Below are 15,129 nucleotides of genomic sequence, written 5' to 3'. Positions count from 1 at the left end.
TGTTATTCACTGCAGGCTGAGATTTACTGACTACTGCTGCAACTTGAGATCCTGCTTTAAGCCAAAACAAGCCTCCCTCTGACTTAGCAGTGCCTAAAATCTCACCAGCCTTCTTAATAATGCAACTGTCTCCTTCAAAATGCACTTTAAACCCAGCTTTTAGCAAACAATCTACAGACATCAGATTGCTCCTTAATGACGGCACACAAAGTACATTTTGCAGACATTCACGAAGACAAGGAACAAAAACTGCACCCCCCGAAATCACTTCGGAAGTACTTCCGTCTGCTAGAGCCACCTGGCTGCGCTGTGCTGAGTTCTTGGAAACAAACAATTCATCTGAATTCACGATGTGGCGAGACGCTCCCGAATCGACCACCCAGACCGCTTGTTTCTCATCAGCACTCTTGACCTCGCCGGTCACCAGCTGAGCCGACTGTTTTCGTTTGAAGAATTTCCTTTTATGCTGCTGCTGCTGCTGATCTCGTCTCTGCTCCTGCACCGGCAACTGAGACTTGACCAACTCCGGACATTGTCTTTTTAGATGCGCTGAAGACCCACATCGGAAACAATGCCTAACAGCAAACGCTGACTCCTCACCGGCACGCTGCTCTTGCTTCACCTCTGGCACGGCATGAGAACTCCTTCCAAACCGCCCACCTGTAGAAGCCTCTGCAGCCACCGACCTTTCTTCCCTCTTCTGCCATTCTTCAATCAAACGCCCAGTAACGTAACTGACTGATAAGTCACACTCCTGTATGCCTTCTAGAGACAAAACTAAATTATCCCAGCTTTCCGGGAGAGAACTCAAAATAATAGCCACCTTCTCCTGCTGGTCTAGTGCACAGTCTCTTTCCTGTAGCGCAGAAAACTTTAACTGTAAACTGTGTAGGTGTTCCTGCATTGTAACCCCAGGCTGTAACATTGCCTTGTACAATGCCTTGCGAATGAACAGCTTGGAAACCGCTGTCTCACGCACATGGAGTTCTTTAAGTGCTTGCCACACACCTCTAGCTGTCTTGATTCCCCTCACATACGGCAACTGGGAATCTTCCAGCCCCAAGACAATTGTGGCCCTTGCTCTTTGGTCTTTATCGAGGTCTTCATCATCAGGCTTCGTAGGAAACTTACTCACCACTTGCCAGAGACGATCCCTCTGCAGCACTGCCTGCATGCGTTCCGACCACAGCAAGTAATTGGAGTCATTCAGACGCTCAAAAGCCATCTGAACTGGTTGTGAGGCCATCTTGAGAGCGATGTCCCTGGAACCCGGAACCAGCTACTCACGACCACCGAGAGAGAAAACAGGAACCACAGCACCCAGCACTCACACGCTGCAGCTGTTGTCCTTGAGTCCGCTGCGTCACCAGCTCACCACGGTCAGGAACCAGCCAGTGTCCATCTGCTGCACCAACAGGAACAACAACTTCTGGAACTACTGGAACCAACGCCGTTGATGCTGACACCACCACAACTCAGGCTGGCAGCACAATGCCCATAACCTCATGGAACTTTGGAGTGTCAGGCATAGCCCTACTGGCTTTAGCCCATACGTAGCAGAGTTTTCCTGCACAGCGAGGAAGCTAGTTGCGGCGATGATGACTAGGCAGCTAGACTCAGAATAACTATTTACAGGATTTATTAAAAGGAAAAATAAAACCAGCAGAGTTTCTGCATACAAATAAAAGCAAAATAAACCCTCTCTTTCTCTCTCTCAAAACCATACACAGCACTTCTAACTCCTAACACACCTCACATCAAACTGTGCTAGCAATCCCTAGATAACAGAGTTGAGTGCTGCTCGTTAACCAATCAGAGTGAGTAGTTTCTAGGTCAAGCAGACCTGGGCTTTCTGCCAAGAGTAAATTGACACCAGCTTGAGTTAATTGGTGAAGCTAGAATCTGCAAGTTTCCCACGAGAACCAATTAACTGAAACTGAAACAGAAACTGAACATGGCCACCTCATGAGAAGAGAAGACTCCCTGGAAAAGACCCTGATGTTGGGAAAGATGGAGGGCACAAGGAGAAGGGGACGACAGAGGATGAGATGGTTGGACAGTGTTCTCGAAGCTACCAGCATGAGTTTGACCAAACTGCGGGAGGCAGTGGAAGACAGGAGTGCCTGGCGTGCTCTGGTCCATGGAGTCACGAAGAGTCGGACACGACTAAACGACTGTGTGGCGTTTGCCCATTCTTTTAAAAATGTCTGTACAGGGGGAGAGAAAGAGTTCATAGGTAGACCAATAGAAAAGTCAGAGGCGGAGCCTACCTGTTTATAAAAGGGCTTAGCCTGAGGTTTGGTTGGTTAGGAAAAGGCAGTTGGGAAAGCAGTTGGCAGACAGATGGAAATAGAGAGACAGTTAGTGCAGTTGGTTCTTGTGTGAGGGGATGTAGAAGAATTAGAGACAGAATAAAATAAGACTAAGGGGGTAAAGGGTAACAGCGTTTCGAATGCGTTTAAAGTTTATTTGTGTTTGCAGTAAACTACAATCTTCATTGTTAACTTAAGAACCTGACTGAGACTAAGAGATTTACCGGGGAGGACCTGGTTGGTGGCAGCGGATTAGTGGTGTACGGGTCAATAGTCCGTGAGATGACCGGGGGCTCTGTACGAACAAAACAGCGTGTTTTCATTTCCAGCAAACTCTGCAGTATTCCTGCCGACATGTGCTTCCTGATTTGAAAAGACCCATGGCAGAAGTTTCCTCATGACGTCTTTCCTGGGGATTTAACCAAAGCACAGGCATACAAGGAGGCTGCCCAATGCAGACCATTGGTGAGATGATATGTAGAATGGAAGAGACAAACACTCCTCAGCCACCTCCAATGTATGGTAAGCACAGGAGAAACCCTGAACCCCACCCATGAGAATTCACACACACACATACCCAAAAAACTACCCTTCGATAATTTTTGAATTAAATGTATTATCTCCATCTACCTTGGAAGGGAGTGGATTCTTCTTTGTTGGAGATTTTTAAAGAGCAATTGGATGGTTATCTGTCCAGAATTCTTTTTGATTCCTGCATGGCAGGGGGTTGGACTAGATGGCCCTGGGTGTCCCTTCCAACTCTACTATTCTATGATTCTATGGTGGAGAAAGGATGGGGCGGGGCAGGATGAGAAAGCAGGAGGAATTTTCTGCATGACACTAGTTTCTTTTTCTTCTTTTTTTTTATTCCATGCTCCCTTTTCTTTTTTAAATTTTTAAAAAATCATTTATTATTTTATTCACATTCTTTACAACAGACAACTCCAAAATAAAATCATATGTAACAAAACCATAAGTCTCATCGTTTCATTTACAAGATCTCCTCTCCAATACATTTACTTGATATTTCTTGCTGCTTTCTGCTTTCCTTACAGAATCTTTATAACAATTTAAATCTCTTAAATCATATACCAGTCATTAACAGTTTCAATTAATCCCTTTACCTCCCTCCCCCACAGCCCAGTACTTCCCTCCACCCGGGTGCGATCTTCTTTACCTGCTATTATTTTTGTTATTGTTCCATTATTCACTTTATTTGTTATTCCATCCTTAGTATATTATTATCCTATCTCCTTGCGCCTTTTAAACTTTTGCATATTAATTTTTAAGCTCCAGCACCGACTTTTTTCATGTAGGGCAGAAAGCACGGCACTAGTTTCTGTGTCAAAATAATTCGCTGCTTGGCCTGAACCTATAGAATTCTGGACCGGAGCTAGTTAACCATGAGAAACATCTGGGGCTTTTTAGTACAGAGAAAGAATAATTAGGAAGAGACCAGGAGAGAGGATTATGCAACTATGTACAATGTTGGAGAGAGAGGGAGAAGGAGGGAGGGTAGTATGCCTCTGAATACCAGTTTGGGGTGGGGAGAACAATAGACTGGGAAAGCTGGCTTCCCAGAGGCAACTAAATGATCACTGCTGGAAACAGGAAGGCTGTGGCACTAGGTGGATGATTTGCTTGATTCAGCAGAGTTCTGTACCTGTTCATAGAATGGTAGAGTCAGAAGGGACCCCAGGGTCATCAAGTCCAACCGCCTGCAATGCAGGGACCTCAACTTGAGGTCCCCCATCCAACCCGGAACCATACCAGACCCTGCTTAGCTTTGCAAATGTGCTAGCAGTTTTATTGCTGTAGTCAGAGCTTCTGGAAAAACCCCATGGTGGTGGAGAGGAGACAATTATCCAGCAGAGTTGGAAATAGATGTCTTTGGGACTCCAAAACCAGGTGTGGGGAAAACCTAGGCCCTCCAGTTGTTGCTGGACTACAACTCCCATCATCCCTAGCAGTTGGCCTCAAGGAGGTTGTGGATTTTCCCTCCTTGGAGGTTTTTAAGCCGAGGTTGGATGGCCATCTGTCATAGATGCTTAAGTTGAGACTCCTGCATTGTATGGGGTTGGACTGGATGTCCCTTGGATCCCTTCCAACTCTATGATTCTATGCTCTGAAGGACCAAAGGTTCCCCACTTCCGCTCTAGAAAATTTCTGATACTGAAGAGCCACATGAGCCACATTGGTCCCTGCTTTGGAAGCAGACCAGCTGCAAGGTTTGACCCACTGGAATTACACATCCCTTTTGGCTTCAATACAGAGAGGGATGAGAGTCACCTTTTAGTTCACTACTGCTCCACAAAGAGGCATTTCACAGTCATCTTCTCCGAAGGACTCGACTTCTTTGCAACACAGACCCCAGCAAACCACACAAGTGCTCTGAAGCCCCTCCTGTCCTTGCAAGATGTCTCCATCCTCATCAAGTCATGGGAACATCTTGGTTGTCCTGGCAACCAAGATGTGGGTGGCCTCTTTGCAGTCATTGCTGGGTGGCATCCTTCTCTTCCAGTTGCCCTGGCAACTGGGATTGCTGCATTTCCAACCCAATTTCCAGCTGAACATCAACCAGCTCGCATGCACGTTGGCACCAAGTGGACCATTGTGTGGCCCAACATCCCAAATGGTTGCCATTGTTTTCAAAATAAAACACTCTTGAGATACAAAATCCAAGCAGGGAAAAGGGTTACAGGAAACACAAAGCAACATAGAACAAAGGTAGACGGCAATGGAGGATGCAGATACTCCCCGCTCAGCCTGGTCCTTTGCTGAGACAACATCCTCCAAAGTTCAGCCAGCTGCAGCCCACAGGAAGAACTGAAGAGCTTCAAGAAGAAAGCTTCAAGGATGCCTTAAGAAGGCAACCTTCTTTGTTGTTGTTTAGTCATGTCCGACTCTTCGTGACCCCATGGACCAGAGCACACCAGGCACTTCTGTCTTCCACTGCCTCCCGCAGTTTAGTCAAACTCATGCTGGTAGCTTCGAGAACACTGTCCAACCATCTCGTCCTCTGTTGTCCCCTTCTCCTTGTGCCCTCCATCTTTCCCAACACCAGGGTCTTTTCCAGGGAGTCTTCTCTTCTCATGAGGTGGCCAAAGTTTTGGAGCCTCAGCTTCAGGATCTGTCCTTCCAGTGAGCGCTCAGGCCTCATTTCCTTCAGAATGGAGAGATTTGATCTTCTTGCAGTCCAGGGGACTCTCAAGAGTCTCGTCCAGCACCATTATTCAAAAGCATCAATTCTTTGGCGATCAGCCCTCTTAGGAGCCCGGTTTCCGGTGGTGGGTGAGGTGACAGGCAAAAAGTGAGTTGGGCAATGGATCCAAGACTTTTTTTCCAGCCAGACAGAACTCACTGGAACTCAGTTCTAGCACCTCTCAGGTGGGCACCATTGCCATTATGAAATAACAAGGGAGGTGTTCATGGTGAGTTCCAGCACTCCTTTTTCTAAAAAAATAGCACTGAGTGTGACTCTATAAGATAAACCCCTTTATCCAGGCAAGCAAAAGGGATTATTGTATCCCCCTCCAACATGCCACTGATCAAAATCAGAACACCTGATTTTTTGGTCCTGAGCACTTGCGGGAACTAGCTAACTTGCACCAGAGTGCCAGATCGAAAAAAGGACTTTCCAGGATCGAATCAGAAGCCGAGATGGCGTCTGTAATTCTGGGATGCTCCACTCAATTACCGCCCAGTTTCGAATCTTCCATTCCTGGGTAAGGTGATTGAGAGAGCGGTTGCTGAACAGCTTGGTAGGTTTCTGGATGAAACATCGGCTCTGGATCCATTCCAGTCCGGCTTCCGCGCTGGTCATGGGACCGAGACGGCTCTGGTCGCCCTAACAGATGATCTTCGTAGACAGCTGGACCGAGGCGGGTCGGGGCTGCTGATTCTTCTAGATCTGTCAGCAGCTTTCGACATGGTCGATCACGAACTTCTGGACCACCGCCTCGCCGACGTGGGGATCCAGGGCACAGTCCTTCAATGGCTGCGCTCGTTTCTCTCTGGTCGGGGACAGAGGGTGGCGCTTGGGGGGGAACTGTCATCCCGCCACTCCTTGGTGTGTGGAGTGCCTCAGGGTGCGATTCTCTCCCCGATGCTTTTTAACATCTTTATGCGCCCCCTCGCCCAGCTTGTCCGGAGTTTTGGGCTGGGCTGCCATCAGTATGCCGATGACACCCAACTCTATCTGTTGATGGATGGCCATCCTGACTCGGCCCCAGACACACTGATCAGATGCTTGGAAGCTGTGGCTGGATGGTTACCTGGGAGCCGGTTGAAGTTAAATCCTTCGAAGACAGAGGTCCTCTGGCTGGGACGGGACGATATGGGATTGAGGGGGCAACTCCCATCTCTTGCGGGGGTGCAATTAGTGCCAGCACCGTCCGTTAAGAGTTTGGGTGTAATCTTCGATACCTCCCTCTCCATGGAGGCGCAGATTGCAGCTATAACAAAGGCGGCATTTTTTCATCTCCGCCAAGCTAAGCAGTTGGCTCCTTACCTCTCTCGCCCTGACCTAGCCACTGTGATCCATGCGACGGTCACCTCCAGACTGGATTATTGTAACTCGCTCTACGTGGGGCTGCCCTTGAGACTGACCCAGAAACTCCAGCGGGTGCAGAATGCCGCAGCGAGACTCCTTACGGGGTCTTCGCTGCGGGATCACATTCATCCGGTGCTATACCAGCTGCACTGGCTCCCGGTGGAGTACAGGATCAGGTTTAAGGTGCTGGTTTTAACCTTCAAAGCCCTACACGGCCTAGGACCCTCGTATCTACGGGACCGCCTCTCCTGGTATGCCCCACAGAGGAACTTACGGTCCTCAAATAAAAACATCTTGAAGGTCCCAGGCCACAGAGAGGTTAGGCTGGCCTCAACTAGAGCCAGGGCCTTCTCGGCTGCGGCTCCAACCTGGTGGAACACTCTGTCACAAGAGACAAGGGCCCTGCAGGACTTGACATCTTTCCGCAGGGCCTGCAAGACAGAGCTGTTCCACCAGGCCTTTGGTTAGGGCACAGCCTGACTCCCTCCTTTGGCAATCTTTACAATACTTTAGTTTATGGTTGCCATCAATTTTGATTTTAATTAATTCTTATGATGTTTTTATAATGTTGCACTATTTTAGTGTTGTTAGCCGCCCTGAGCCCGGCTTCGGCTGGGGAGGGCGGGATATAAATAAAATTTATTATTATTATTATTATTATTATTATTATTATTAGAGGGTTGAGGTAATTTTAATCTTGTTTTAGTATTTTAACTTTTGTATGTTTTAAAGGAGGGCTGTACATTTTATCATCTTACCTTTTTGTAAACCGCTTTGAGGGTTTTTTTTATCAAATGGTGTATAATTTTTATGAAATAATAATAATAAATATCACACATCAAGGACATATTCCAGCTATGTGAAGCTACTTGTGGAACATGTAAAGCAAGGCAGGTGAGGGGGCTGGTGTCTTAGGGAGAGTCCTGGGAGCCAGATAGGGAAGCCTAGAGGGCTCCTTTCAAATCCTGGGCCTGAAGTTCCTCACTCCTGTTTTACGTCAGCTAATGCAGTGGGTAATGAATCAGTGGACTGGAACTACTGTCTTGTATGGCAACCTTGAGAAGCACCATTCCAAGGCTTCTGGCAGAAATACCTGAAGGAGCGTCTCCATCCCCATCATTCAGCCCTTACACTGAGATCCACCTCCAAGGGCCTTCTGGTGGTTCCCTCCCTGTGAGAAGTGAGGTTACAGGGAACCAGGCAGAGGGCCTTCTCAGTAGTGGCACCTGCCCTGTGGAACGCCCTCCCATCAGATGTCAAAGAAATATACAACTATCTGATTTTTAGAAGACATCTGAAGGCAGTTTTTAATGTTTGATGTTTTATCACTTTTTCATTTTTTTACTATTAATATTCTATTGGGAGCAGCCCTCAGAGTGGGCAGGGTATATTATTATTATTATTATTATTATTATTATTATTATTATTATCTTATATATCCTATGCCCTTTTAAAATGTGGCTCTTGGGGGAGGGTATTGGGTTGTTGTCGTTTTTATTTCGATTATAAACATTATGGTTTTTCTGTTGATCTTGTTCTGTGAACCGCACTGAGACGTCCAGGTATAGGGCAGTATATAAATTACAACAACAACAACAACAACAACAACAACAACAACAACAACAACAACAACAACAACAACAACCTTAGTAGTGCCATAAAGTAGAGATAAAGCCAGGCTGCTGTGAATCTACTTTGAGACCACCCACACTCCCACCACCAAGCAGCCAGTTTCCAACAGGCAAATTGTTAAGGAAGCATCGAGGAGGGGGAGTCTGTGGTAATGGAAAACAAAGTTTGGATTTGTTAAGATTTAAGATTTGTTAAGATTTCATGGTTAGGTGCACAGATATTCTCTGGTTGTTTTGCAGTGTCAGTGTAATAGCTAGTTTTCCCAGAGGATAGACAGAGTAATGAATGGGTTGTGCAACATGCTGATAAAAACAAAGACATCCATTCACTGCCTTGGGTTTCCTGGGACCTTTTCCCCCTCCTCTTTTTCCCCCTGATCAGTTTATATCTTTTTCTATTATGTCAGAAATTAAGCATTCAGCACGCATGCTTTCTTAAACACACATACACACACAAAACTACCTTCACCTTCATTGCAGGGTGATAAAACTTTTGCAATGGCATAAGCATTGCGATAATGCAGTCAGAAGGTTCCTTATGCCTTAATTCATATATGCTGAAGCCCTGTGTATAAATACTATGCTGCAGGGGCTGTAAGGATACACTTATAGCAAAGGCAGTTTTAGCATAGTGCCCAAAGTTTACCATTGCGTATAGGATATCTGGCAGTGCTTCTTAAAGAAAATGCAACATTTACAACGCATGTCTCTTAAAAAGCAAACATTTCAAAATTGATGTCCTTTAAAAATCAAAATATGGAGTGTCGGATAGGATTTTTGCATGGCAGGAAGAGATGTTCCCCAAGCAATCATGGGGATTATACTATAAATTGTGGAGTTGCATACAATGTTAAGTCACATTCAGAGGAGATCCACTCAAATCAATGGGCATTCCTGTTTGTAAGATTTCTGACCCGCATTTCATTGTAAGGTCACAGCGTGGCTTACAACCAGGGATATTGGAGAATCCAATGAAAGCAGAAACACTGGTGTTTGCAGTTGGTCCCGTGTTTGGAATGAAAATCAATCCAGTAAATGCAACCAATATTTAATGCTGCTGCTTTCAGATATGCAATTGCTTACATTTTCCCCATTTACACAGCACACCCTTCGCATTGAAATGAATGTGGTCAAGTAACGTAATGACAATGTTACACGTTCTATGTAATTTTGCAGACAGTGCTGTTTTGTGCAGAAGGCAAATTGCAGGCGAAGGGAAACAGTGCTGCGTGCAGTGAATCCAGAGTAGAACAGAAAGCAAAGCCTTCTTATGTCCCCAATTCTCAACAACCCTGGAGAGCTGGAAGCCCTAGGGAGATGCCTGCTGCCAGTCAGTGTAGCCTATACTAAGCTAAATTGACCAAGAACATGAAGAGTCAATGGACTTGCCTCCTATTTGTTTCATTTTTCCTCTCATAGCCTTAATTTCAGCGAATTCTTCTTCTTTTTAACTTTTAGAGAATTTGCTCAATACCATTGAGAAATGCCCCTCCAATTTCAGCACCTACTAATAGGAAGCCGACCCCTTCGAGATAAAACCACGTGCTTTCTTCTGCTTTCTGTGGTTGAACCGCCTTCATGAATGCAGATTATTTATTTTATTTATTAAATCTGTTTGTCGCTTTATCTTGCCCAGGGCAACCCAAAGCAACCTACGTAAAAATAAAGCAAACACAGAAACCCACATAGGTACATTAAAACCGAAGGGGGTGTACATTAAAAACATCCCAGCTGCAAACTGTACAATCTGTTACTGGAATGGAAAATGAAGGATGAAGAGGTCAAATCAGTCACGATTAAATGGGCACAAGATGTGGGACATAATATTCAGGCGTTCCTTGAGACGTTGCAGGTGTTATAGGTCAAAATCAGCACTTGGAGGAGCACAAGCACCAAAGGGTGAATTATTAGTTAGGAGCAACCTGACTCCAGCTGACTCCAGGGATGTGGGTGGCGCTGTGGGTTAAACCACAGAGCCTAGGACTTGCCGATCAGAAGGTCGGTGGTTCGAATCCCCGTGACAGGGTGAGCTCCTGTTGCTCGGTCCCTGCTCCTGCCAACCTAGCAGTTCGAAATCCCGTCAAAGTGCAAGTAGATAAATAGGTACCACTCTGGCGGGAAGGTAAACAGCGTTTCCGTGTGCTGCTCTGGTTCACCAGAAGTGGCTTAGTTATGCTGGCCACATGACCCAGAAGATGTACACCGGCTCCCTCAGCCAATAAAGCGAGATGAGTGCCGCAACCCCAGAGTCGTCCGCGACTGGACCAAATGGTCAGGGGTCCCTTTACCTTTACCTTTACCTTTACCTTTACCTTTACCTTTACCTGACTCCAGCTAGTAAAATGTTGCAAGTCCAACAGGTTTTTAATTCATGTAAGATCCAGCCAGTCTGCCAGGTACCTTTGAGGAAAGATATTTTTGCTGGCATTCCATGTCAGTTAAAAGTGTTGCTTCCTGAGGTAGCATCAAGAGCCAGCTGTCGACCATTGCGCTTGTTAATTCATTACAATCAGTTCTTTATCCTCTCAGGAAATCAGGGAGCTCACACTTACTGGCAGACAATAACATTCAAGGGCTGTGCTGCTGAACTTGCTGACAATATCCATTATTCAGTTTTCTGCCAATTCCTATTAGACTTCTCAGGCTGGAGAATTTACACTGTGTTATTGAATTAAACACACACACACACAGCTAAAAGCTTTAGGGAGCTCAAACTAATTAGACAGCATTTGTAAACCCCTTTGTTCATGGTAATTTGTTTACAAGAGTAGTTCAACCTTTTAATTATCGCGTGTTCACAGGCTGCATACAGTACCTTTGTCTTGTGCGTGTGTGCATTGGGTGCGAAGGGTACAAATGTGTGCGGGAAGTAATTTTTGACTTAATGAGCAGTGACGACCTAGTCCTGTAGTGCTTGACCTAAAATGAAAGTGTGTTTTTAATTATAGCGGAAGAAAATTAAATGTCGCATGGGAGGCCCCAAGCACAGGCTCTGTTCTGCATCACAAAAGGTAGTGTGACATTTTCCTCTCTCCTTAGGAGTCCCTATTATGAGGTAGCATGAGGTGAGCGGGGTTGCCTCAGGTGACACATTATTTTTTGAATAGCATCCTTGGAAATAGGAAACCCTGGCTCGTGAGGCACAAAAAGGAACAGGAGGGAAATCTGAATTTTGCTGCAATTTAATGAGAAGCTACCTGGTTCACACTTCCCACATCAATGCATGAACTGAAACAGAGCTATCCGAGACACGTGCTCCTCAGAATTTTATTTGCCAACCAATGTGAACAAAGATATTTGTATATTAGGGGGAAGTGTGCATAAAAATTTGTGCATTTGGTAAAAAATGGCACACAAAATTAATTACCGTATTTTTTCCATCTATAAGATGCCCCCATGTATAAGACACCCCCTATTTTGGGGGACTCCAATTTAAGAAAATGGGGGGAGATGGCCCCCATGTATAAGACGCCCCCAAATTCTGGACATTATTTTTTAGAGAAAAAACACAAAAAATACGGTATATTAGGGGAAATTGCTTGCAAAAATGTGTAGCTAAGTAAAAAGAAAAACTGCATACAAAATATGCTTAGAAATACTCACTAAAATGCTGACAAATTTTCGTGAGCACTTCCCTCTCCCCTGCCCCCTCAGTTTCTGTGGAAATATGGGGAGGTAACTGGAAAAATGGGAAACATAGAGAACCGAAATGGAATGGCTCATTTATGCCTAAGGCTCCCTTGAACTCTGCAAGATTGCCCCAACTCTTCAGAACAGCTGTTGAGGTGAGAGGACAAGTCTGGGGATTGTGAGGCAACACAAGCAGCAGAAAACCCACTTTATGTAGAAACTTTGCTTTGCCTTGACCAGTTCACAGGCCTACACAAAACCTTTTTTGCCCTGGAAGGAATGACATGGGAATGAGTACTAAAGTTGTGCTTTATTCCACCAGATTTCTAGACGTGATTTTTCCATTGTGTGGAAGCTCCATTATAATATGGAAATAGTTACGGAAACAACAGTTATGGAAACAGAATAAACTGCTGTGTGAATGCAGCCTCGGTCCTTCCGCTTCTTCGTAGCTCCAAACATAAATTTTATTACAGAATATTTTGCCACAAATAAGCAGCAGCAACATTTAGCTGGAATTCTCACCATGATTTTACTACTTTTTAAACAAAACGTATTATCAAAAATCTGCATATTTTGGGGGTCTTCCTAAAATAAGATCAACAACCAGCAACTTTCAGGGTGTCCTGGTTTTTACTTTCTTGTCCAGATGGGTCAGTCGCTGTAGACCCATGGCTCCCCACTTGCAGGCGGCACCACACAAAATGGAGGCGTCCAACCCCTAGTTTAAGTGGTTCGTCTCACCATTGCATTGCATGCATGACACACTATGTTAAAGATATAAAAATCTAATGTGCATAACGTGTGTTTGAATGCATTGCATTTAAAATGCTTTTAAATAGAGGTTTGTGTCAGAGAAGGAGCTTTTACTATAGGTAATATGGTAAATCCAAGCAGCTATTGTCAGCAGGAAGTTGAAACCTGAGAAGTCTGAAGTCTCTATGTTGTGGGAAACCAGCAGAGAGATCATCCGCTCAGCGTGTTGGGAAAAGGAGCTTCCAGCATAATGGAGTCTCTCTCTGGGATCAGAGAGAGAAGTTCTTGGAGAGTGTTAAAGGACCAAAAGGACTGAACCATGTTGCTACTTGAGTGTGATGTGTTACTTTGTATTTTGTTCTTTGTAAAGTAGTTTTGAAACTGCTCTGCAGAAAAGCTTTGAAACTCGTTCTTGGGGGTGGAAAGCTCATTCATTTCCACACAAGATCCAGATCAGGGATTCCTCTGAACAATTCTAACACACCGTTGGCTCAGGTGCTTCGGGAGTAATTTCGGGACCCACATGGGTTTGGAGTAAAACTATTTGTAATGTCTGCAGGACGTAGGAGCCCATGAACCAGACTGAAGCAGGCAGATCTGTATGGAAAGCACCCTGATTATTGTTTGTATGAAAGAGTAGCTAAAAACATGTCTAGGGTTAACTAATCCACATTAAGTGATCTCAAGAAGCGTCTTGGAGACGCCTCAAAGCTCCGACAGAAAATCAATCTCTTGCTGAGCCTGTTGCTTAGAAAGCGTTCCTTATTTCTTTCCCTTTTTTATTCCCACATGCCTGTCTTTCAATCAAGTTGAGATGCAGGGAGAGGCTTTACTCATGTCTAGCTCAGGGTTACAAATGAAAGGCACGGGTAGAGGGGGGGGAGGAAGGGAGAGAAACTCTATCTGAAGCTGCAGCTGTCGGTTTCCTTGTAACCGGGCTTGAGATCTATAATTTCTCATAGGCCCAAATGTGCTAATCCAACCTGTCATGTTGCTGCTGTGTTTGTAGATCAAATGGGATTAAAAGATTTAGGCAGAGCTCTCTGAATACATTTTAAATAACATGGCAAAGCATCTAATATGCAGGATATGAACATTGGAAGAAGTGCTGCTGGAAACATGAAGGGGAGACTGTGAAGCCAGGGGCTAGGGACATGTTTGGATGGACAGAAATGTAATGTTCAGAGTGGGGAGATCCCTCACTCACTTGGGCTGCATTCACACAGCAGTTTATTCCACTTTCCTGCCATTCCCCTAACCGTTCATTTATGCATTATATTTGAGCTTTCTCATGACATAAAAACCACTTCTGGAAACCTAGCAGAATGTAGTGGAAATTTAGTGATCATTTCCATGTTAATTTGTTTAAGAAATAATCAGCTGCCAACCCCATTAACCCAGAAAATCATAGGAGTAAATAGAAGAGATTTGGGGTGGTATATCAGCATACAGTGGATGCTCTGGTTGCGAATGTAATCCGTGCGGGATGCACGTTCGCAACCCGCAGTGTTCGCAACCTGCATATGTGCATCTGCGCATGCGTGGGTTGTGATTCGGCATTTCTGCGCATGCGCAAAGTGCGATTTAGCGCTTCTGCGCATGCTCGACCCTTAAAACCCAGAAGTAACCCATTCCAGTACTTCCAGGTTTTGGCAGTCCACAACCCAAAAAAACGCAACCTGAAGCGTCTGTAACCCGAGGTATGACTGTACAGTCCTTTCCCCCATGCAAGGCACTGGACTAGATGACTCGGTCTCATGGTGAGGCATCTGATGAAGACCTGCATTTTAAAATGAGCTTAAAAAATATATTTGTAAATGTTTGTATCTCTCATGCCAGGCAGAAACCAGCTGGGTGCTTTGGCAGATGTTTATCTTCCTAAACAGGGCCCCTCTGATTTGTATTAGCATTAGCAGGAGACGAGTGCCTCAGGGTTGTAAAAGGAAATTACAGGCTAGGAGCAAAAGGTCACACTGACCATACAAATTACAGAATACAATCAAGCTGCAAAGACACAATTAAGAGTTGGTAAATAGTGAGATTTATTGTTTAACAGAAATACCCTGTGCCTCCCATTAAACTTGAGCCACATCTTCCTAAGGTTAAAGGGCAAAAGCTAATAGAAACAGCAGCTGGCTAGGAAAAGGAGTTGTAAACTAAAGAGGCTGCTTTCGAAGATGTTTTACTGAGTCCTTTTTACTTTGAAAAGACCTTTCCTTCTAAAAATCTATCTATGTTATGTATGAAA

The 15,129-nt window shown here is 45.0% G+C and overlaps 1 long non-coding RNA gene across 1 annotated transcript in view; it reads left to right on the top strand.

Annotated features, from left to right (window-relative positions):
* Positions 1-2,231: 2,231 nt before the first annotated feature.
* LOC308574947 overlaps positions 2,232-15,129 on the top strand; it is a 39,923-nt gene continuing 27,025 nt past the window's right edge. Inside the window, exon 1 of the long non-coding RNA XR_014002659.1 lies at positions 2,232-2,834. This is a non-coding gene — a long non-coding RNA (uncharacterized lncRNA). The remainder of the gene's footprint in view (positions 2,835-15,129) is intronic.

Source organism: Podarcis bocagei (assembly GCF_964188305.1).
Source record: "Podarcis bocagei genome assembly, chromosome: 15".
NCBI lineage: Eukaryota > Metazoa > Chordata > Lepidosauria > Squamata > Lacertidae > Podarcis > Podarcis bocagei.
This window is presented reverse-complemented; position numbering and strand designations above follow the sequence as displayed.